General features: G+C 36.4%; 1 non-coding gene across 1 annotated transcript in view; it reads right to left on the reverse strand.

The window, feature by feature from the left end:
• LOC101015944 overlaps window positions 1–25,666 on the reverse strand; it is a 92,343-nt gene that overhangs the window by 33,803 nt on the left and 32,874 nt on the right. Inside the window, exon 2 of the transcript XR_002519585.2 lies at window positions 16,990–17,111. This is a non-coding gene — a transcript (uncharacterized LOC101015944). The remainder of the gene's footprint in view (window positions 1–16,989; window positions 17,112–25,666) is intronic.

Below are 25,666 nucleotides of genomic sequence, written 5' to 3' on the forward strand. Positions count from 1 at the left end.
ACGCCCACATCCTTCTCCAGACTTATTTTGACTTAATGATCGCGATTCGGACGACAGCCGGAGAAATGGTTTGGTCCGAGATTTAATATTCCGTTTGTCACTTCCAGTTGAGACCATGGTCATTGTGCTCAATTCTTCATTTGTTCCCAGCGTTTGCATTTACAGTGTGAGCCACCATACCTGGCCAGAAAATATTTTTAAGGGAATATTTTACAAACTATATTGAGTCCCAAAATGTCCAGAGATCTGAAATGAGGTTACTTAGGTCTCATATCTAAAAGCAAGAGTCCTGAAAAACAAATAGGAATCATCCAATATTCCTAATTCTCTTACCTCAATCTGAAAGCATTCCTACAGTTCTTGATCAGGGGTAAAAAACAGGTTTCAAACTATTTCCATGTTAATAAGAGCAGTTGACAATGACTGCTTAGAGAGTCATATTGATCCAGAGACTGCAGCTTCATCCTCAGATTTTCATGGAGACATTTGCCATCTCTGTACCATTTTGGTTAAGGAAAGTGATTCTGAACTGGCTGCAGATTAAAATCATATTGGACATTTTAAATAAATATCATTGCCCAAGCTCTACTCCAAACCAATCCAGTCAGAGTTCCTGGGGCTGGGGCTCAGGCATCAGTGTGTTTTAAACCTTTCTGAGTGATATTAATATTAATACACAGCTAGGTTCAAGAAACTTAGGTCCAAAATGAGCCGATATATAGTACTAACCCACTTGCCAGCCAGTAAATCCGACTTTCATTCTATCTTCTAGGACAAAGATATAAGAAATGATAAAATAGCTCTAATAGAATAATTTGATTTGCAAGTTCTGACCAATTCCATTTTACATAAATCCTACTTTGGCTTATTATACCACACAGTTGTGCTTTGTCCACCTTGGTCTACCTGTGTATCAATAACTGCCTTGAACACCTGAGACTTGTAATATCCGTACTGTGTCCAATCAACTGAAAAAGACAGATTGTGAAAATTTTAAGAAAACTATATTCATTGTGCAATTCTAAATTCCTCTTTTAAAATGTTTGCATATTTTTGTTCATGATATACATTTCCTGATAACTGTATGCAATTCCAAAAAGTAAAGCAGATATATACATATATATACACAATACATATATATATGTGCGTGTCGCTTAACTAGGAAATATTACTACTGACCTTTGAAATCAGATCTCCTAAAATAAAAATCATGCCTCTATTCTCTTTTCTCCCTGCCTCCATTCTTTCACAGAGGTATCATAATCTTGAATTTAGTGCTTATAATATTCTTTCATTTTCTTTTTCCCATATTCACATATCCCTAAACAATATAGAATATTATTGTGTATTTTTATGTTGTAATTCCCAAATGTGATAATAATCTTTGGAATGTTCTCATTTTTATTTCTTTAAACATCTTATACATACTTATTTTATCATCTTTATCTGCTAATTTCAATATTTAAGTTTCTTGGTCATTAAAAAGTATCCTTTTTTCCTCCCTAATTTTTGCTTATGGTACTTTTTTTCTTCTGCTGCTGTGTAACTTTGGATCCTGAACTTTAATTCAGAGAATCTTGATATGAAGTCAGCCTGTGAATTCTTTTTTGCCATTACCTTCTTCTAGAAAGGTGGTGTATTTACCTCCGTCATGTGGCCCAAGTTGCAACCAGTTCAGAGTGTCTTTAAGTCAGTTTTGTGGCATAGAATTTTTATGGACTATGTGGGTAGCAAAAAATAGGAACTCATATCATAAGCGAGGGCAGGAATGAAGTTATGAAATCTCATTGCAAATTTTTAAAAAAAATTCTTCCTGAACCCAAGTCTAGAAAGACAATTTTCCTTGTCATTGGCCTTTGACAGGACGTTTGTTTTTGTCCAATTCATTTTTTTTATAGAAAGTGCAGATTTTGGGTTTGTATGGGGTCTTTCCTGTTCCATCTTTGCCTGTTCCCTGTTCCACTCCTTTCTGAGAGCTAAGGACTTATCTCCTTCTTCATTCCCAGCTGTAAAGGTGCCAGTCTCTTGAATACTAAGAAAGAAAAAGAATTTTTTCTAATTTTTAAATTGTTTATTATTTTATGTTTTTAGGTTCTGTGGTACATGTGGAGGATGTGCAGGTTTGTTACATAGGTAAATGTGTGCCATGGTGGTTTGCTGCACCTATCAACCCATCACCTAGGTATTAAGCCAAGCATGCATGTTCTTCCGACAAGTGCCAGTGTGTGTTGTTCCCCTCCCTGTGTCCATGTGTTCACATTGTTCAGTTCCCACTTATAAGTGAGAACATACGATGTTTGATTTTCTGTTCCTGTGTTAGTTTCCTGAAGATAATGGCTTCCAGCTTCATCTGTGCCCCTGCGAAGGATGTGATCTCATTCCTTTTTATGGCTGCATGGTACTCCATGGTGTATATATAGCATATTTTCTTTATCCAGTCTTTCATTGATGGGCATTTAGGTTGATTCCATGTCTTTGCTATTTGGAATGGTGCTGCAATTAACATACGTGTGCATGTATCTTTATAATAGAATGATTTATATTCCTTTGGGTATATAACCAGTAATGGAGTTGCCGGGTAAAATGGTACTTCTGGTTCTAAGTCTTTGAAGAGTCGCCACACTGTCTTCCACAATTGTTGAACTAATTTACATTCCCACCAATCGCATAAAAGCATTCCTATTTCTCCGCAACCTCATCAGCATCTGTTGTTTCTTGACTTTTTAATAATTGCCATTCTGAGAGGCATGAGATGGTATCTCATTGGGGTTTTGGTTTGCATTTATCCAATGATCTGTTATGTTAAGCTTTTTTTCATATGTTTGTTGGCCGCATGTATGTCTTTTTTTGAGAAGTAGCCTGTTCATATTCTTTTCCCACTTTTTAATGTGGTTGTTGGTATTTTTCTTGTAAATTTGCTTAAGTTACTTATAGATCCTGGATATTAAACCTTTTTCAGATGGATAGATTGCAAACATTTTCTCCTATCTGTAAGTTGTCTGTTCATTCTGACAATCCTTTGCTGTGAAGAAGCTCTTTAATTAGGTTCCATTTGTCAATTTTTGCTTTTGTTGCAATTGCTTTTGGTGATTTCATCATAAAATCTTTGCCCATGCCTATGTCTTGAATGGTATTGCCTAGATTTTCTTCTAGGGTTTTTATAATTTGGGGTTTTACAGTTAAGTCTTTAATCCATCTCGAGTTAATTTTTATATAAGAAGGGATCCAGTTTCAATTTTCTGCATATGTCTAGCCAGTTCTCCCAGCACTATTTATTTAATAGGGAATCATTCCCCCATTGCTTGTTTTTGTCAAGTTTGTCAAAGATCAGATAGTTGTAAGTGTATGGGCTTATTTCTGGATACTCTATTCTGTTCTATTGGTCTATGTGCCTGTTTTTGTACCAGTACCATGCTAATTTGGTTACTGTAGCTTTATAATATAGTTTAAAGTCGGGTGGCATGATGCCTCCAGCTTTGTTCTTTTTGGTTAGGATTGTTGTGGCTATACGAGCTCTTTTTTGGTTCCATATGAATTAAAACTTTTTTTTCTAATTCTGTGAAGAATATCAATGGTAGCTTAATGGGAATAGCATTGAGCCTATAAATTGCTTTGGGCAGTATGGTGATTTTCATGATATTGATTCTTCCTATGCATCAGCATGGAATGTTTTTCCATCTGCTTGTGTCCTCTTTGGTTTCCCTGAGGCATGGTTTGTAGGTCACTTTGAAGAGGTCCTTCACTTCCCTTGTTAGCTGCATTCCTAGGTGTTTTATTCTCTTTGTGGCAATTGCGATGGGAGTTCATTCATGATTTGGCTCTCTGCTTGTCTGTTGTTTGTGTGTAGGAATGCTTGTGATTTCTGCATATTGATTTTGTATCCTGAGATTTTGCTGAAGTTGCTCATCAGCCTAAGAAACCCCTGGGCTGAGTCAGGGGTTTTGTAGATATAGGATCATGTCATCTGCAAACAAAGACAATTTGATTTCCTCTCTTCCTTTATTTGAATACCCTTTATTTCTTTCTCTTGAGTGATTGCCCTGGCCAGAACTTCCAACACTATGTTGAGTAAGAGTGGTGAGAGAGGGCATCTTTGTCTTGTGCCAGTTTTCAAGAGGAATGCTTCCAGCTTTTGTCCATTCAGTATATTGGCTGTGGGTTTGTCATAAATGGCTTTTATTATTTTGAGGTATGGTCCTTCAATACCTGGTTTATTGAGAGTTTTTATCATGAGGGATGTTGAATTTTATTGAAGGCCTTTTCTGTGTCTATTGAGATAATCATGTGGTTTTCGTCTTTAGTTCTGTTTATGTAATGAATTATGTTTATTGATTTGCATATGTTGCACCAGCCTTGCATATTGGGAATAAAGCTGACTTGATTGTGGTGGATAAGCTTTTTGATGTGCTGCTGGGTTCAGTTCGCCAATATTTTATTGAGGATTTTTCCATCAATGTTCATCAGAGATACTGACCTGAAGTTTTCATTTTCCGTTATATCTGTGCCAGGTTTTGGTATCAGGATGATGCTGGTCTCATAAAATGAGTTAGGGGCCAGGTGCGGTGGCTCACGCCTGTAATCCCAGCACTTTAGGAGGCTGAGGTGGGCAGATCACGAGGTCAGGAGATCAAGGCCATCCTGGCCAACATGGTGAAGCCCCATCTCTACTAAAAACAATACAAAAATTAGTTGGGCATGGTGGCGCATACCTGTAATCCCAGCTACTTGGGAGGCTGAGGCAGGAGAATTGCTTGAACCCGGGAGGCGGAGGTTGCAGTGAGTCGAGATTACGCCACTGCACTCCAGCCTGGTGACAGAGCGAGACTCCATCTCAAAAGCAACAACAACAAAAAATGAGTTAGGTATGAGTCCCTCCTTGTCAATTGTTTGAACCAGCTCCTCTTTGTACCTCTGATAGAATCAGCTGCCCTAAATAGCAGTACTTTCAGTTTTATGTTATCAGTTGGTTTCCAGCCTCCTCTTCATAGATCTATGGCTCCTGTGGCTTCCCCTTAGCTTCCTGAAAGCTCAGCTATGTAGTTAAATACCTGTTGGTCATATTTATCCAGCATATCTCGGTGATTTGTAACAAGAGCTTTTTCAGAGGAGTTAGCCTGATTTATCACTGTAAACAGATGTGCCCTATATTACTGAGAGTCTTGATGATGAAACTTCTGGTAATGAATTCTGTCATCCACCTTTTCATCTATTCATTCACTTGACATATAGTAATTGAATATCTCCTCTGTGTCTTTCATCTGTACCCTGGAGATAAAGTGGTCATCGAAAACTGTTGCTGCTGTCAAGGAGCTTACATTCTAGTGAAAGAGACAAATTAAATGTGTATGTGTGTATATGTGTATATGTGTGGTACATAAATACATGCTATACACTATACACACATATACACAGACATACAATATTTTCAAGTAACTGTCAGCTCTCAGAAGAAAAGTAAATCAGGGTCATGTGTTAGAATGTGGCAGGTGATATTTTAGACATGGTAGTCTCCTCCTTGGAGGAGACATTGATCAGATAGAAAAATAGTGAGTGAGCTAAGTAGATGGAGATGGGTAAGATGAACACTTCTGGCAGAAACAATATTAAGTGCAAAGACTTCATCATAGGGATTGGGATAATTTTATGAGGTTAAAGAAAAACTCTGGAGAATATAGATCCTTTTATAGGAAATATAGTTTTGGAACACTATATTAGCATGTTAGTCACCAAGTAGGTAGAGATGTCCTGATTATTTCACTCATAGTCCAATCAATTCTTCAGCCAAAAATAATCGAACACATATTAGGTATTGTATGAGACATGAAAACTAAACATCAGTAACACGATGTGTTCATAGTTTAATTGGGAAGAAGGCAAAGGATAACCGTGTGGAAAGTCACAACGTAATCTCAAGAGATACTTGAACTAGTGTTATCCTATAATTTTCAGGAAATTAACGTTGGACATTATGTTTTACTCTTTTGAATGTATTAATAATTTTAAGAGTTTTAAAATTGTAACTATATTATATGTGTATGTAAGCATTAATATTGGATGTATTTTTATCAAACTGCTGGAATTTACCAAAAATTACTGGGATTCTTTTATCAGTCTCTCTTGGTTTCTGACTACTACAACATCAACACAGATTACCTTAAACTTTTTTCTGAAAATGAGAGTACAAAAAAATAGCTCTTTTACAAACAAACATACATAGACATTTTGCAAAAGAAGACATACAAATGGCCAACAGGTATATAAGAAGGCGCTCACCTTCACTAATCATCAGGGAAATGCAAATCAAAGCTGCAATGGGCTATCACCTTACACATGTTAGAATAGCTATTACCAAAAAGTCAAAAGATAACAACTATTGTCTAGGGTGTTGAGAGAAGGAAACCCTTGTGAATTGTTAGTGGAACGCAAATTGGTACAGCATTTGGGAAAACAGACGGATATTCTTCAAAAAATTAAAAATCAAGCTACTATATGATCCAGCAATCTCACTACTAGTTGTATGTCTGTAAGGAATAAAATGAGTATCTTGAAGAGATATCGACACTATTCTGTTAAAATGTAACAGAACCACAGTAAAGGTGTCTACATATACATAGCAAAATATCATATTAAAAGGCAAAATGGTGAAGACATCTCTTGACTTAAAAACCAACAATATGGTAGAGTTAATAAATGATGGCGTGGTTTTAGTAACGCTGTGATGCTTGTCATATCACCTGCAACATCCAAGTTGTACATCACCTTTATTGAGACTATATGTTATTTTCAAAATGATTACATGGTTCTGACAGTGTATCAGTTATATTTGGAAAATAACTGAAAGCTTATTCTGCATATCTTATTATTAAAAATAAAAAGTTACACTCATTTTAGGGGATATAAATATACATTTTACCAAAGGGTGAGGAAACCCAAGGAAAGCCCAGCAGTGTCCTTGAGTTGAAGAGATAGACATGGAAATATGGCAAGATGAAGGTATCTGGAGTTTGGATGGGAGAGTAGAAAAGAGAGAATTGCAGTGAAAGAAAGCTCTGAAGATCTGCAGAGTCCCATCCCCCTGAGTCTTCATCTGTGTTCTTATCAGAACATACATGTGAGGAAGCTGCCTGAAGCCTATGAAAGAATTATCTGAAAGAAGCAAGTGGAAAAATCTCCAGGGCTCAATGGGAGCCAGAAAAAAAATTGCTGTTTGCACAAGTCAGATTAGAAATACACTATACTACATGAGATATAGGGTGGACTTGTCACAAGGATGTTGGCTTAGTTGAGAGGCAAAATTAGATCTAGACTAAAGGCTTATGTGGTCCTGCATAAGAAAATAAAAAAAACAAGTTTAAAAGGATCAAACCTCAAGAGAAAAAAACGGAGAAAACTTTATTAAGATGTACCCTTATCAGGCCGGGCGCGGTGGCTCACACCTGTAATCCCAGCCCTTTGGGAGGCCAAGGCGGGCAGATCACGAGGTCAGGAGATCGAGACCATCCTGGCTAACACGGTGAAACCCCATCTCTACTAAAAAAAATACAAAAAATTATCCCAGCGTGGTGGCAGGCGCCTGTAGTCCCAGCTACTCTGAAGGCTGAGGCAGGAGAATGGCATGAACCCAGGAGGCAGAGCTTGCAGTGAGCTGAGATCTCACCACTGCACTCCAGCCTGGGCGACAGAGCAAGACTCCATCTCAAAAAAAAAAGTACCCTTATCAAACTGCTTTAAACTGGTAATAAAGAGAAAATTTTTAAAGTAGCCAGAGGAAGGGCAAACACACGTTATGCAGAGTAAAACAAAGATAGAAATATAGCATACTTGGCTGGGCGTGGTGGCTCACACCTGTAGTCCCAGTGCTTTGGGAGGCCAGGGTGGGTGGATCACCTGAGGTCAGGAGTTTGAGACAAGCCTGGCCAACATGGTGAAACTCCGTCTCTACTAAAAATACAAAAGTTAGCTGGGTGTGGTGGCATGCACCTGGAATCCCAGCTATTCGGGAAGCTGAGGCAGGAGAATTGCTTGAACCCAGGAGGTGGAGGTTGCAGTGAGCCGAGATCATGCCATTGCACTCCAGCCTGGGCTACAAGAGCAAAATTCCATCTCAAAAAAAAAAAAAAAAAAACAAGAAAAGAAATATAGCAGGCTTTTTGTTGGGAACAGTTCAAATCAGAAGACAGTGGAGCAATATCTTCAAATTACTGCAAAAAAAGCTATCAACTTTAGAGCTTATAATCAGGAAAAAAAAAAAATTCAAAAATAAAAGTGAAATAAAAGCTTATTCCAATATACAAGAAGTGAAAGACTTCATCACCAGTAGATGTGCAATTTTAAATGAAATCCTTTAGGTAGAAGGAAATGTTAACAGATAAAAATCTGCATCTACACAAAGGAGTGAAGAAACCGGAAATGGTTAAGTATGTGAGTAAATACAAAATGATGTTTCCTTATATTCTGAAGTGCTTTAAAAGATAATCAAATCTTCAAATAAAAATAATTAAAAATTGTGTTATCTATAACAGCTATGGAAATAAACTATATGACAATAGCACAAAGGCAGGGAAAATGGAAATAAATTGTACTATTTTCAAGTCCTTCTATAAATGAAGTAATATAACATTAATTGAAGGCAGACTGTTATAAGTCATCTCTACTAGAAACCCCAAAGCAAAATTTCACCAAACAAGATGTATATGAGCATCATTAGTCATTAGAGAAATTCAAATTAAAATGATAATGAAATACTTATACATATATTTTTTTTGGTAAAATACCACTACATATTAAAATGGCTAAGATAAAACAAATTAACTGAAAATATGAAGGGCAGACAAAGATGTAGAGCAACTGGATCTCTCATACATTGCTGTGGAAATGTGAAATGATACAACCAATTTGGAAAATAGTTTAGCAGTTTTTTATAAAGTTAAACACACACTTGCCACATGACCCAGAAATCCCACTATTAGGATTTACCTAAGTGAAATGATTATATTCTTGAATATTAATAGCAGCTGTATTCATAAATGCCAAAATTGGGAAATGATGATGATATCCTTCAACTGATGAATGGCTAAACTAGTGTAGTATACATACAGTGAAATACTGCTCAGCAATACAAATGAATAAAATACTTGTTCATACACATAAACATGGATAAATGCCAAATGTAAGTGAAAGAAGCCAGACTCCCAAATCTACACACTGTATGGATCCATTTATATAACACTCTGGAAGAGGTAAAAGTACAGCGACAGAAAATTGATGAGTGGTTGCAAAGTGCCGGGGATGGGAGAGGTAATGAATTAAAAAAATTAATAACAACAAAACAAGCCTAAGAGTCCCAATCTGGAACCCACACTTGCTTGATACCAAAGCTACTATGTAACCTGTAAATATATATATATATATAGTTGTAGATACTTAGTAGGTACAGGCATGCAATGTGAAATAAGCACATCATGGAGAATGGGGTATTCATTCCCTCAAGCATTTATCCTTTGAGTTACAAGCAATCCAATTACACCCGTTAAGTGATTTTAAAATGTACAATTAAGTTATTATTAACTATAGTCGCCCTGTTGTGCTATCAAATAGGTCTCATTCATTCTTTCTACTTTTTGGACCCATTAACAATCCCTACCTCCCTACCCGCCCCTCACTACTCTTCCCAGCCTCTGGTAATTATCCTTCTACTCTCTACGTCCGTGAGTTCAGTTGCTTTGATGTTTAGATCCCACACATAAGTGACAACATGCAATGTTTGTCTTTCTGTGCCTGGCTTATTTCACTTAACATGATCTTCAGTTCCATCCATGTTGTTGAAATGACTGGATGTCATTATTTTTATGGCTGAATAGTACTCCATTGTACATATATAATTAACAGAGATCCTGTAATGATGTAAGTTCAAGGCTAATTAAGGAGAGAGAAGTATGAGAGTAATTCTTTGGGTAACTCATATTCTAAAAACAGAGTTTTTGTTTTACTCACTTGGTTCTCCTATAGTGCTACTCAGACCACCATTAGCAGCACCTGGGAACTTGTTAAAGTTATGCATTCTCAGGCTCCATCCCCAGATATATTGAATCAGAAACTCTTTGGGTGGAGGTGGATTCAATAATCTGTGTTTTAGTGAGTCCTCCAGATGATTCTGATGTGCACTAAAGCTTGAGACCTACAGATCTACATTAATGTATTAGCCCTCATTATTTAAAACAATAAATGCAAACGATTGGGCTATTCTTAACTGTTCATCTGTAAAGCCACTTGTGCATTGAAAACTGAAATATCTCATTTCTCCCTGCCCCTCCACAATACATTGTTTATACCTTTATTAAACACACATTTCCTTCACCTTGTATTATATTTCATTCCTGACATGTCTATAACCTTCACTAGAACACCAGTTCCATGGGGCATGGATTCTCATATTTCAAGATTTATAAAGCTCATAGCCAGCATAATCTGAGTAAGGTCAAATCCAGCTGGCTATGAAGGTTAAAATAATTGGGAAGTGTCAGTTTCCAAGGTACATAAAGTTCCAGGCTCGATTCAAGTAAATCAATTACATTTAGTAGTCATCTTTTCACAATCACCAAAATGAGTGTGGGAGTGCGGCAGCCATGAAAATGTTGCTCTCAGATCTTGCGCTATGGGGAACATAATTGATCAATGACTCCAGCTGTTGAGCTCTGAGTCCATTACCATACTTTCCACAGGCTCTTCCTAGCCAATGATGGTATGTACCAGGGTACTAAAGCAGGGATATTCCAGTAAGATACAAGACTTCTCTAGTGAGCAACTTTGGCTCAAGGATTCCTCATCAGCCTTGCTAATACTCTCCTTAAATTACCATGCAATCTAAGACTTCCTACCTAACCTTTCTTCCTTCCATCTCTCCTTCATGGTGTTGAAATTGCATTGTGGTCTGATAGCTCCCTCCTCCTTTCCTTCATATCCATTTTTCCCCAATAAATCTTGCTTTGCTTAATCCTGTCTTAGTGTCTACTTCTCTGAGAATCTGAGCTAACTTTGAGAGGATCATGTCTGGTTTGAATTTCATTAATAGTTGTGCTTCCCTAAGCAATTGTATTGTTTTTGATGTATGGGGAATATTACCTGGATAAACAAATACTTCCTCTTTGCAGGTTGGCTGCTAGAAAGTTGAGAACAAAAGTATGACTCTATGTTATGAGCGAGTTATTTCTTTTCTTTAAATTTTGAGCCCCCTTTTATTCATAAGTGATTTTATTTCATTTTTAATTTAATTTTACAGATTTTTGTAAGCTGCACTAAATAATTTCTGAATGAAGCCCGAGTAAAGATAATCCAAACAATACTCAAATTTGAAGAAGCTGCCACGTTCAGCCAGTTTTATGGGCTATGTACTCCATGGCTTGAGCTGGATGCAATGAACGATGCCATCTGAAGTTGTGTGCTGGTCCTGGTTGGCATGTGCCCAAAGGTGGAAACAATATTCTAATGGAAAACCCACATAGTGACATGTGGAAATTCAGTCAAGCAGACAATCTGATTGGGTAAGAGTATATATTTGGGTAGTGGTAACCATACTAGAAAATTAAAAGCTACAAACCCACTTCTCAAAGTTAAGCTGGTGTGATCTGGAGATCCCTGAAACAGGGATGCCACAATGGAGAAAATTTCAGAAGTCCTGAGTGCTGGTGGTAGGAACTCCATAGGACATAACAGATAAACCTGAAACACACTGGCTTAAACCAAAAGGTTAATTTAATAAGCCATGTAATCAGATTTTTCAGGAGGAGACAGGCTGTAGGTGAAGCTCTACATATGACTCAAACAATGTTACTGGGACTTTGAGAATGTACAGATGTCATTTTTGGCTGCTCAGAAAGTGAAGTGGCTTTCTAATTTTGGAGAACCTTTAAACTGAGGTTCTCAGTAGGTGATAGTGCATCTCCCAATGACAGGTGCTCAAAGGTGAAATCTGTCCTCTTCTCGTCTCCTGGTGGCCAGAGCATGGAAATCAACACTCAGATATTATCATCAAGGATTCTCTATTTTAGCCTAGTGACCTAAAGGAAAATGATTTTATGATTTGCTTTCCTGCACCTAGCTATGGTGCCTGTGTGTCATGGAGGAGATTGTGGACAGTGGCAGCAGATACATTTGTAAATAAGATTCTTTTTTCTGCAACATTACTCAACTCTTTAGTTCCTTCTTATTTCCTGGGCCTGATTCTCTGGCTCTCCCCTCAACTCTTTGAGCTACTAGTAATATTTTTCCAATAAAATTCTTCTATATTTAATTTTCCAGAATTAAATAGAGATGGATTCAGGTTTGAGATGCATTCATATACCTGGCTCTTTATATCTAGTTTTCAGTCCCTTTTCCTTAATATTAGAACCAATGCAACAGCCATTACATCCTGGGGATACACACTTCCTTGTTCAAGTTTAGCACAAAACATGTCTGATTTTCTAGGGAGTTACATAAATGAATGAATAAACACAGTTTTTAATTCTTTCTATCTTTGGATCAATTTGAAGTAATGTACTGATAGATAGTTAAATGTTAGTGATTGATTTAAAATGCAATTGTAGTAGACTTTAGGTTATAATGAAATGGGTTTAATAATAAATTGTTATAAAATAAATGCTTTAGAGCTCAGAGGAATATGTTGATTCTAAACATGAAGATTGGACCATGTAAGGCCCAGGTGCCTACAGGAATTTATTTCAGCACTAGGGTTTTCATGCAACATAGCTCATTAAGAAAATAAATTATATCAAACACTATGAGCTTTTATTGGCATTAATAGAAATTGCTGGCTGGGCACGGTGGCTCAAGTCTGTAATCCCAGCACTTTGGGAGGCTGAGGTGGGCAGGTGGATCACCTGAGGTCAGGAGTTCAAGACCAGCCTGACCAACATGGTGAAACCCTGTCTCTACTAAAAATACAAAAAATTAGCTGGGCATGGTGGCAGTTGCCTGTAATCCCAGCTACTTGGGAGGCTGAGGCAGGAGAATCTCCTGAACCTGGGAGGTGGAGGTTGCAGTGAGCCGAGATCGCGCCATTGCACTCCAGCCTGGGCAACAAGAGAAAAACTCCATCTCACATACACACACAACAACAATAAATAAAGAAAAGAAAAAAAGAATAAAAAGGAAATTGCTTTCATACATTAGGTGTTGACTATTGTCCAAGAATATTAAAATAATACTTCAAAAAGTGTCACTTTCTATTTGAATTATTGATAATTGAAGCATTTTCTTTTTCTTGTGTTAAACCTGGAAGTAGAATGGCTAGTGGGAGCAAATGTTGAATTGGCCAGAAGAAAGCTGTCTGTTATATTCTTGAATACTTTTATGACAATGAAAAGAATTACTTGATTCTTTTGTGTCTGGGCCTCCTCAAATCTTAACAGCATTTTATTTAGTAAGGTTGGTTTTGAGGAAAATATTAAATTGGTACAGTAAATGCTACTGGTCCTGGTACTGATGGATGATGACTATCAACACAGCTATTTAGGTATGATACTTTAAACTCATCATGAAATTCCTTGGGCGGGTATTAGGAACTACTCATTATAAATGTTGATAGTTTCATTGAGAAGATATTTCAGCTTATTTAGTCAGTCACTCCAAATAATATTTATTTTGCCCTATTGAATATTAAACACTGTACTAGGTCCAGCAGTTGACTAAGTAAAAGTATCTGTACTCAGTCAACTCACAGTATGGTCACAAGGTAAAAATAATTAAAAATCAATGTTAAACAGCAATGATAAAAATTGTGTAATAACTCTGCTTAAGGGACTAGAGTTATAATAAAAATAATAATGTCAGTATATCTATTACACTACTCATAAGAGCTAACATTTCCTGCATGCTTACTATGAAACAGGTACTATTCTAAGCGCTCTCTAGATAGATAGATAGATAGATAGATAGATAGATAGATAGATAGATAGATAGATGTGTGTGTATATATATGTGTGTGCGTGTGTGTGTGTGTGTGTATATATACATATATATATACACACATAGTTTGTGTATCCCTTATGTGAAATGCTTGAGACCAGAAATGTTTCAAATTTCAGATTTTATTTGGATTTTGGAATATTTAGGTATACATAATGAGATATCTTGGGGATGGCACCCTATTCTAAACAAAAAATTCATTTATGTTTAGTATACACCTTATACATGTAGCCTGAAGGTAAATTTATGCAATATTTTGAAATAATTTCTTGCATGAAACAAAGTTTTCACTGCATTTTCACTGTGACCCATCACCTGAGGTCAGGTGTAGAATTTTCCACTGGTGATGTCTTGTTAGCACTCAAAAAGTTTCAGATTTTGAAACATTTCAGGTTTCAGATTTTTGGATTAAGCATGCTCAGTGTCTATCAATTTATTTGATTATCACAACAATCCTATGAAGATGTTGCTATTTTCTTTACAGTTAAGGAAACCAAGGCACAGAGAGGTTAAGTAACTTTCCTGAGGATATGCAACTAGTAAGAGGCAAAATAAGCCACTCCAACAACCTGGTTTCAGAGTCTGAGCCCATAACCACAAGGCTACTCTGAGGCATCAGAAATGCCTTTGCAAAGGAGGTAGCATATGAACTGAATCTGGAAGGATATTTAGGATTGAGCCAGGCAGATGAAGGTGAAAGACATTTCAGGGAGAGGGAGTAGCATGTGTATGGGTAGACAGAACAGGTTATATCCAGACTACTTACAAGTAATTTACTATGTCTGTAGCCCTAGTAACTTTTGAAGAAACCAGAGGTGGAGAGACAAGTTAGGACATTATAACTCTAATCCAGTTAAGAGATAATGAAGGACCAGACTATGTTAGTGCTAGCATATAATATGTGGAATGGAACACATATTATGTGCTAAATTCTGTAGAAAATACAAAACTGAATGGGATATAAACTTGTCCTCAAACAGTTTATATTTATGTGGATATAGAGATGGGATATAGTCGATTCATCAAATTTTGATGGAAATACTAGCTTTGACAAGGTTGTCAAACAGCCTCTCCAATAAAACAAGAGGGAAAATTGACCTTCACCAGCAGAAAGGGAGAAAAATATGCTAATTTTAACATTGATAAGTGTAGGATCATTTTAAGGATAAAACATGATTTCCATGACTACACAATCAGAAATAACCAGCTTTGAAGCAGTTGCCAGAAAAAATTTCCAAGATTTATTATGGGCTCAAAGTTAAATTTGTCAGCAATATAATTCTTTTAAGAAACGAGGGATGAAAATGGGATACGTACACTGAAGCAGAGGCTCTAAAAACAGCAAGTTTTCTTCCCACAGCTGTTAGCAGTGGTCAGATATTATGAGAATATTATGTCTGCCTTGGGGCTTTGAAATTGATATTGGCAATTTGGAAAGGGTACAGAGTGTGATAAAGGGCTTAGGAAACAGGCACACTGAGCAAGGGTTAAAGGTAGCTCAGAAGCTACACTGACCTCTGCAAACATGCCAAGAACAGTCTCACATCTAGAAAAGGCACAGGCTCTATTGGCTTAGATTCTAAAAGTTTCAACTAGTTTGACTGGAAATTGCTTTGAATATACATTCTTCTTTTACACTGTAAAATTTCCTGGAAAATTAAATACAGCCTGCATTTTAATGAAGTGCCGTAAGTATTAAAATTAAAGATGGAAGGGCTTGAGCATCAAGAAAATTATAATTTTTCTCTAATATCATTATCTCAGCCCAATTGAACACATCTAGGATTTTATATCACTATTAAAATACTTTGAAACAAATTAACATTTACTAAAGAAGTTTATGGTCTTTCATTTAGAAAATTCTGACTTTGCAATTTTCATGTTACACTAACAATCAAGTATGTTTACTCACAGAATTTAACTCATTAAAACCATTCTATACATATATATGCATATGTATACATATACACTTTTACATCATAGATATATGGACTTCATTAACAAACATTGGCTAATGTTTTCAATATACTTTTATAAAGTGTTTATTGTACGTTAGGACCCCTTCAAGGTGTTTGGGATATATCAGTGAAAAAAACTGCCTTCCTGGAGCTGACATTCTACTGAGAGAAGGTAGACACTGAAAAATACATATAGTAAATAAATAAATGATCTAGCATGTTACAACTGATGACTGCTGTAGTAAAAAAAGAAACCAAATAGAGCAGAGTTAGGGAAATTAGGAGAGTTGGGTGTGCTGGGAACAAGGTACAGTATTAAATACAGTGGTCAGGAGTAGGCATCTTTGGGGAGGTGGGACTTGAGCAAAGACACAAAGGATAGGAGAAAGACATCAGGGAAGTATACAATACTCTTGTGTAAGGATGTTGTAGGCAGAGGAAATAGCTAGTGCAAAGACCCTCAGGCAAGACATAAGTGCAAAGACCCTAAAATGCCTCATGTTTGTGAGCAACAGCCAATGTGCCTGGGACAGAGTGAACAAGGAGTAGACAAAAGATGAAATCAGAGAATTAGGGGATGCAAACCAAATAGGGTCTTGCAGGCCATGGTAAACCTTGACCTGCTCTGAATAAAATGCTGGAGAGTTTTGAGCAGACAGACATGATGTGATTTCTGTTTTAAATGGACCATACTGGGAGGGATATCAGCAAAAATGGCAGAATAGGACTTTCCTGCACTTGTTTCTGAAAAAAATCTTCCATTTGAACAATTATTTATGCATAAAAATACCTTTACAAGAGCTTGGGAAACCAAGGAAGAGATTACAGCACCTGGGTATAGCACATACATTTTTAAAAGACACAATTAAGAAGAGTAGGGAGGGAAATCTAACATTACCCACTCCACCCTTCCCCCAACCCCAGGCAGCACAACATGGAGGGAGAAACTTTCTGCTTGAAGGAAGAAGAGGGAAGCGAGCACTTTTCTGTGAGGTCTAGCACTGGGTGTGCCCCATTAAAACCCAGTACTGGGTAGGCCCCTATGACCCCAGACTCCAGGCTTTACCGGAGATTGAGTTTCCCAAGATCTGTCACAGGAACTCGCTAGGATCCTGCAGCCCCAGGCATCAGATAAGCTGCACTACCACCAGGCTGACACCAGTGGCCTCAGGCTCAGTAGACCAAAACCTGTGGGACACAGAAAAGGTAGTTCTGAGAGGGAAGTATATACCAATAATTGCTTACATTAAAAATGAAGAAATAGTTTACTGTGAATTTAAAGGGTACATGAATATTTGGGAAATTTGGCTATAACCACTGTAGGGATAATTCAGCTATTCTGATTAGTAGGAAGGAGTCACATTCTCAGTGCTACACAACTGTCCTACTTTAAGTTATTCATTGTGGGAAGAAGATATCTTTCTTCCCAGGTTGAATAATACATATAGTCTGTGTTGCCTAAAAATGTGTCCACTGGCCACATTTGGCTATTTAAATTTAAATGAAAATTAAGTGAAACCAAATAAAAATAAAAATTTAGTTCCTCAGTCAAAATAGCCATATTTCACTTGCTTTGTAGCCACATGTGGCTAATGACTATGCATTAGATGGAACAGACACAGAAAAATAACATTTTAATTCATTTTATTTCTTTACCTTGCCTAAATTGCTCTGGTTGGAACTTCCAGTACTATGTTGAATAGAAATGGTGAAAGTTGGCATCCTTGTCTTCTTCCTTATTTTACAGGAAAAACTTACAACTTTTCACCATTAAGTGTAATGTTAGATTTCAGCTTGTCATCTATGGCTTTTATTATGTTGAAGTACATAATTCTATACCTAGTTTGTTGATTAGTTTTATCATGAAATAATGTTCAATTATTTCGAATGCTTTTTCTACTTCTATTAAAAAGATCATGTGATTTTTAGTATTACTTTTGTTAATATTGGGTATCACATTCATTGATCTGCATATATTGAACCATCCTTGGAACCCCAAGGATGATGCAATAGACTAATGTTTGTGTCCTCCACTCCCCAAATTTCATATGTTGAAACCTAATCCACAATGTCATGGTATTTGAAAGAGGGTGTTTGTGATGTGATTAGGTTATGAGAGTGGAGCTCTCATGAGTGTGATTAGTGCCCTTATAAAAGAGACACCAGAGACCTCTCTTGCTCCTTCTGCCACGTGGTGAGGCAGCAATAAGATGACCATCTCTAAATTGGGAAACGGGGCCTCACCAGGCATAGAATCTGCTGGTGCCTTGAGCTTGGACTTCCTAGCCTCCAGAACTGTAAGAAATTAATTTCCATTTTTTATAAGCCACTCAACCTATGGTATTTTGTTATAGCAATTTGAATGGACTATGATGAATAAATCCCACTTGATCATAGTGCATAATATTTTTAATGTACTATTAAATTTTGTTTGCTAGTATTTTTTGAGGATTTTTGAATATATATTCATCAGGGATATTAGCCTGTAATTTTCTCTTCTTGTAGTATCTTTGTCTGGCTTTGGAATTATGTAATGATGGTATCATAAAATGAGTTTGGCAGTCTCCCCCTCTCTTCAGCATTTTTGAAGTGTTTGACAAGAACTGGCATTAATTCTTCTTTAAATGTCTGGTATAATTCACTAGTAAAGCCATCTGGTCAGGGGCTTTTCTTTGTTCAGAGGCTTGGATTACTGATGCAACCTCCTTACTCATTATTATTCTGTAAAGGTTTTTATGTCTTCATAATTAAGTCATGGCAGGTTGTATGTATATAGAAATTTACCAATAACCCTAATAATAAAGAAAGAAGTAAAATTATTTCTGTTTTCAGATGTTATGATCCTATATATAGAAAACCCTAGACTCTACAGAAAAATATTAGAACTAGTTTTTAAATTCAGTAAATTTGCAGACTACAAAATCAACAGAGAAAAATCAGCTTTTTACACACTGACAATGAACTGTCCAAAAAGGATATTAAGAAAACATTCCCTTTTACAAGAGCATAAAAGAAAATAAAATACTTAGGAGTAAACTTAACCAAGGAGATGAAAGACTCATGCACTGAAAACTACAAAAGATTGATAAAAAAAAAAATTTATAGGAAACAAGTAAATGGGAATATATCCTATTTTAATGGATTGGAATAATTAATGTTAAAATGTTCATACTACCCAGTGGCCTACAGAGTCAGTGCTACCCGTCAAAATTCCAATGGCATTTTTTACAGACATAGGAAAAACAATCCTAAAATTCATATGGAGTGATAAAAGACACAGAATAACTAAAATAATCTTGAGAAGGAATAAAGTAGGAAGCATAATACTTCCTGATTTCAAAATATATTATAAAGCTACAGTAATCAAAACAGTTTTGTACTGTCATAAAACAGACATACAGACCAATGGAACAGAATAAAAAGCCCAGAAATAATCCAATGCATATAGTCAAGTGATCTTTGACAAGGGTGCCAATAATGCACAATGGGGAAAGGATAGTCTTTTCATCAAATGGTATTGTGGAAACTGGATATTGACGTGAAAAAGAAAAGAAAGAGAGAGAGAGAGAAAAGGAAGGAAGGAAGGAAGGAAGGAAGGAAGGAAGGAAGGAAGGAAGGAAGGAAGGAAGGGAGAGAGGGAGGGAGGAAAGGAGGGAAAAAGAGACAGAGCAAAAGAAAAAGAAAGAAAGAGGGAAAGAAAGGAAGAAGGAAAGAAAGAGAAAGAAAGAAAGAAAGAAAAAAGAAAGAAAGAGAAAGAAATTTAACCTCTACTTTAAAGCATACATTAAAATCAGCTTAAAAAGAAATACTGAAATGTAAGAGCTGAAAATGCAAAACTCCTAGAAGAAAACAGGAGAAGAGCTGCTGTACATTTGTCATGGCAATAAATTATTGGCTATGACACTCAAAACACAGGCAACGAAAGGAAAAATAGACAAGTGGGCCTACATTAATCTAAAAAGCTTCTGCACAGAAATGATCAGCAGAATGAAAAGTCTACAGAATGGGAAAAAATTTGTCAACTGTATATCTGACAAGGGATTAATATCTAAAATATATAATAAACTCATACAATTCAACTGCAACAACAACAAACAACCCAGTTTAAAAATGGGCTAAAGTCTTGAAAATATATTTCTCCAAAAAAGACATACAGATGGCCAACAGGCATATGAGAAGGTAATCAACATCACTAATCATTAGGGAAATGCAAATCAAAGCTACAATGAGATTTATCACTTCACACATGATAGGATAGCTACTATCAAAAAGACAAGAGCCAACAAGTGTTGGCAAGGGTAAGGAGAAAACAGAACCATTATACACTGTGGGTGGGAGTGTATATTGGTACAGTCATAATGGAAAAAAGTATGGAGCTTCCTCAAAATTAAAAAATAGAACTATCACATGATCCAGCAATCCCACTTATGTGTATATACACAAAGGAAATAAAATTCGTATCTCTAAGAGATATTTGCATTCCCATGTTCATTGCAGCATTATTTCAAATAGCCCATATATGGAAAAAACTCAAGTAGGCATCAACTCATGAATGGATAAAGAAAATGTGGCTTACATATCTAGTGGAATATTATTCAGCTTTTAAAAAAGAAAAATCCTTTCATTTGCTAGATCATGCAGGAACCTAAAGGACAATATGCTAAGTGAAATAAGCCAGCCATAGGACAAATACTGCATGATTTCACTTATATGAGGTATCTATAATAGTCAAATTCATGGAAGGAAAAGTATACAATAGTGATTGGCAGAGTTGGAAAGTGGAGGAAATTGAGAGTCGTTCAATGGGTATAAAGTACGTTATGCTATATGAATAAGTTCTGGAGATCTGCTGTACAACGTAGTGCCTATAGTTAACAACATGGTATTTTGTACTAAAATTTAAGAGAGTAGATCTCATGTTACGTATTCGTTGTTGGTTTTTTTGTTTTTGTTTTTGTTTTATTTTTTATTTTTTTTAGATGGAGTCTCACTCTGTCGCCAGACTAGAGTGCAGTGGCACGATCTCAGCTCACTGAAACCTCCGATTCCCTGGTTCAGGTGATTCTCCTGCCTCAGCCTCCCGAGTAGCTGGGATTACAGGCACGCGCCACCATGCCCCCTAATTTTTGTATTTTTGGTAGAGACAGGGTTTCACCAATCTCCTGACCTCGTGATCTGTCTGGCTCGGCCTTCCAAAGTGCTGGGATTAAAGGCGTGAGACACCATGCCCGGCCTGTGTTATGTATTCTTAACACACACACGCATACACACACACACATACACACACACACACACAACAAAAACAATAATCAACCAATCAAACACACACAAAGGGATGCAACAAAACTTTGGGAGGTGTTGAATATGTCTATTACCTTGACTGTGGTGATGGGATCATAGGTGTCTGCATATGTCCAAACTCATCAAATTTTGCACATTATACATGTGCAGTCATTTGCATATCAATTATACTTCAGTAAAGCTGTTTTTAAAAGAAAAAACAGAACTATTTCACTATGCCAGAAAATTCTATTGGATAGCACTGGCTAGGTACTTTTAATGAACATAATATATTAAATGCTTGCCGGATGTGCCTAATATTCCTCTTTCTAGATTTTATAGGCTTGGATAATTATAGAAAAATAATAAGACAGAAAACACAAGCTTCTTACTACTTATGTATTCTAATGAAATACCAGTCTGCATTTTTCCCATTTCTTTTGCACTTATCTTTCACAGCTTTTTTTTTTTTTTTTTTTTTTTTGGCCTTACATTTCTTGGTGCTGTCTATTTTTTTCCACCACCTAGAATTAGAAATCAATTCTTTTGTTTCAAATGTGAATTCCCCCTTCCCTAATTATAAGCTGCTACTTTACATAACAAAAGAATTGATTTCTGAAAGCTCTATTCAGACATTAACAAAACTAACAATTGGAATTATCATTCAAATTTATGTCCCTTATAAGCTTTAATGGCCAAGACTAAGATATAGACTTATTTTTAGACTCTTATTCACATTTATCTACTTTTTGCCTTTAAATCAATCCTATATGATAGCAGGAATCTTTCTTTGCCTCCTACATTTCAGCTTGCTTTCTCATCCTTTGTATACAGTGTTACTTATTTAGACTTCTTGATAAATGAAACAAGTGTGTATTTATTCAAGTTACATGGTGACTTATTTTCATGAGAAACAAATAAAAATATGACATATCAAGTTAATTATTCTAACATTAGTCTGTTTAGATACTTTAGGTAATTTTTACTCATCATCATCTTTTGGGGCTGGGATAATTTGATGTGACCTAGAAAACTAGCTTTGTGGTTTGATCATTTTCCTCTTTACTCTGAGATCCACCTCCCCTTCCTTTCATGTGCTGTGCCCTAAACTACAGATCACAGAAGGATGACTCCTGCAAACTACATTCCCAGATCCCTGTCAAATTGCTTCTTTTGGGCTCACCTAACGGGGAGGCACTGGCTGGAGACTGGAGGTGAGAAGCCAGGGTAAGCCTTTGTCTCAGCTTCTGGAGGTATCTCTATCAGTGTCTATAGCAATTGTGTGGTTGCAGAGCCCACAAGGCAGCACCTTCCTCTGAGGTCCCAGCTCCCATCTTGCAGCTCCTTCTATGATTCTAGCTCCTGTCAGATGAGCACTTCATGTCTCCAGATTCACCTTGGTAGCCACTCCTGCTGCTCCCTCAAAAAGCCCTTCTTTTAAGTTTTCAGCTCCTGTGAAGGGAACTCAGATCTTGGGCTCTAGTAACATCAGCTCCTTCTCTTTTATTTATTTATTTATTTTTCGAGTTATTGTTTTTTTGGGTTTTTTTAACTTTTATTTTAGGTTCAGGGGTACATGCACACGATTGTTATATAGGCAAATTGTGTATCACAGGGGTTTGGCATACAGATTGTTTTGCCACCCTGGTAATAAGCATAGTACCGGATAGGCAGTTTTTGGTCCTCACCCTCCTCTCAACCCTCCACTCACAAATAGGCTCAGATGTCTGTTGTTCCTTTTTTGTGTTCATGTGTACTCAGTGCTTGGCTCCCACTTGTAAGAACATGTGGTATTTGGTTTTCTCTTCCTGGGTTAGTTTACTTAGGATAATAGCCTCCCTGCACCCATGTTGCTGCAAAAAAACATGAGCTTATTCTTTTTATGGCTGCATAGTATTCCATGGTGTATATGTACCACATTTTCTTTATCCAGTCTACTGTTAATGGGCATTTAGGTTGATTCTGTGTCTTTGCTGTTGTAAACAGTGCTGCACTGAACTAACATGTGCATGGGTCTTTATGATAGAACAATTTATATTCCTTTGGGTACATACTCAATAATCAGATAGCTGGGTCAAATGGTAGTTCTGTTTTAAGTTCTTTGATAAATTCCCAAACTGCTTTCCACAGTGGCTGAATTTATTTACATTCCTACCAGCAGTGGTGGGAATAATGGAATAAGCATTCCATTTTCTCTACAACCTCACCAGCATCTGCTATTTTTTGACTTTTTAATAATAGCCATTCTGACTGGTGTGAGATGGTATCTCATTGTGGTTTTGATTTCCATTTCTCTAGTGAGTAATGATGTTGAGCACTTTTTCATATGCTTGTTGGCCACCTGAATGCCTTCTTTTGAAAAATATCTGTTCACGTCATTTGCCCACTATTTAATGGGGTTTTCTGTTTTTTGCTCATTAGTTTGTTTAAATTCTTTATAGATTCTGGATATTAGACCTTTGTTTGATGCATAGCTTGCAAATTTTTTCTCTCATTCTGTAGGTTGTCTGCTCTGTCGATAGTTTCTTTTACTGTGCAGAAGCCCTTTAGTTTAATTAGATTCCATTTGCCAATTTTTCTTTTTGTCACAATTGCTTTTGGCATCTTTATCAGAAATCTTTGCCAGGGCCTATATCCAGAATGGTATTTCCTAGGTTATCTTCCAGGGTTTTTTAGTTTTAGGTTTTACATTTAAGCCTTTAATCCATCTTGAGTTGATTTTTGTATGTGGTGCAAGGAAGGGATCAATTTCAATTTTCTGCATATGGCTAGTCAGTTATCCCAGCACCATTTATTGAGTAGGGAGCTCTTTCCCCATTGCTTATTTTTGTCAAGTCTGTCAAAGATTAGATGGTTGTAGGTGTCCAGATTTATTTCTGGGTTCTCTATTCGATTCTACTGGTCTATGTGTCTGTTTTTGTACCATGCTGTTTTGGTTATTGTAACCAAACATGCTGTTTTGGTTATTGTAGACTTCTAGTATAGTTTGAAGTTGGGTAAGGTGATGCCTCTGGTCTTCTTCATTTTTCTTAGGACTGCTATTAAGGCTCTTTTTTGATTCCATATGAGTTTTAGAGTCGTTTTTGTTTTTGTTTTTTTTCTAATTCTGCGAAGAATGTTCTTGGTAGTGATAGCAATAGCATTTACTCGGTAAATTGCTTTGGGAGGTATGGCCATTTTAAAACATTCATCCTTCCTATCCATGAGCATGGAATGTTCCTTCTATTGTCTCTCCAACCCTAGTAATGGAAGCAACTTCTTGCATTTGATAACCTCTGGGCTATCTCCCCTCACCCTGTTATTCTGTGAGGTCTTCTAACAATTTGGTACTACCTTCCCCTGTGAAACTCCCTTTGTTGAAGTACTTGACATGAGTTCTCTTTTCCTGACTCTACTGTGACTGATAATCCCTGGTATTAGTATGGTATCTAAAAGTTGCAGGTAGGCACAAAAATAATTGGTCTTAGGGTCAGAAGAACTATGTCTAAACTCTGACAATTCTAATTCCTTAGTATGTAACTAGAGAAAATACATGTACTCTGAGTTTCAATATCTTTAACTGTAAATCTTGGAAAATAATTCCAATTCCATTGATTGATCATGCATATTGAATGAGATAAGTAAATGCACATAGAAAATACCTAGTAGGAGGTACTTGAGGAACATTAAGAAATTTGTGAAAGTATTTTCTTCCTTTATTTTAGGAAGCAATTTCAATGTTGTAGCTTTAGTACTTGGACCTTTATCTAATTGGCAGACCTCAAACAAAATTGGTGTGAAAGGAAATCTAATTCTTTCCATTCATACGTGTTTAAATCTGCATTGCTATTTTCTTGGAGGTTGTGAGAGGTGTATCTTGCTCTTTTTTAAAAATGGTGTCCAATTCATCATGAAATAAATCATACTCGGGCTGCTATGCAATCTTTTTTTTTAATATAAATTTATTTGGTTTTCTTTGCCAGTATTGATTTTTTTCTTATAGGCAGTAAGTAGAAAGTTGTACCATAAAACTTTCCCAATTTTTTACCCTTTTCATTTATATTTAAAACCTTGTTGTTATCAATGTTTTCCATTGAAAAACCCTCAAAAACTTCTCTTTTAGGCTTTTGATTTGTAATACATCTGTATTAAAAATAAAACAGGTATATTTACTAAAAGCATTCCAGTTTTTTTTTTACATTTATGCAGTATTTCCAGTATGACTTTTTAGATTTACAGTAAATTAATACAGCCTTTTCCACCTTCTCTACATTCATACTTCCTCTCCAGTGTGGATCATGTTTCCTAACAACAAGCAATCTTTTACAATAAACTATACATTCTAGGATTATTCAGTTTTTTTTTTTCTTTTCCTGAAGGGCAATGAGAGAAATCTATCCTCAGTTCTATTAAACTCTCTCTTCTTACTGTGACCAAGCCAACCCTTTCCGGTAGCCCAAAAGTAAGTGGTGTGAAATGTAGAC

Source organism: Papio anubis, chromosome X (assembly GCF_008728515.1).
Source record: "Papio anubis isolate 15944 chromosome X, Panubis1.0, whole genome shotgun sequence".
NCBI classification, from domain to species: domain Eukaryota; kingdom Metazoa; phylum Chordata; class Mammalia; order Primates; family Cercopithecidae; genus Papio; species Papio anubis.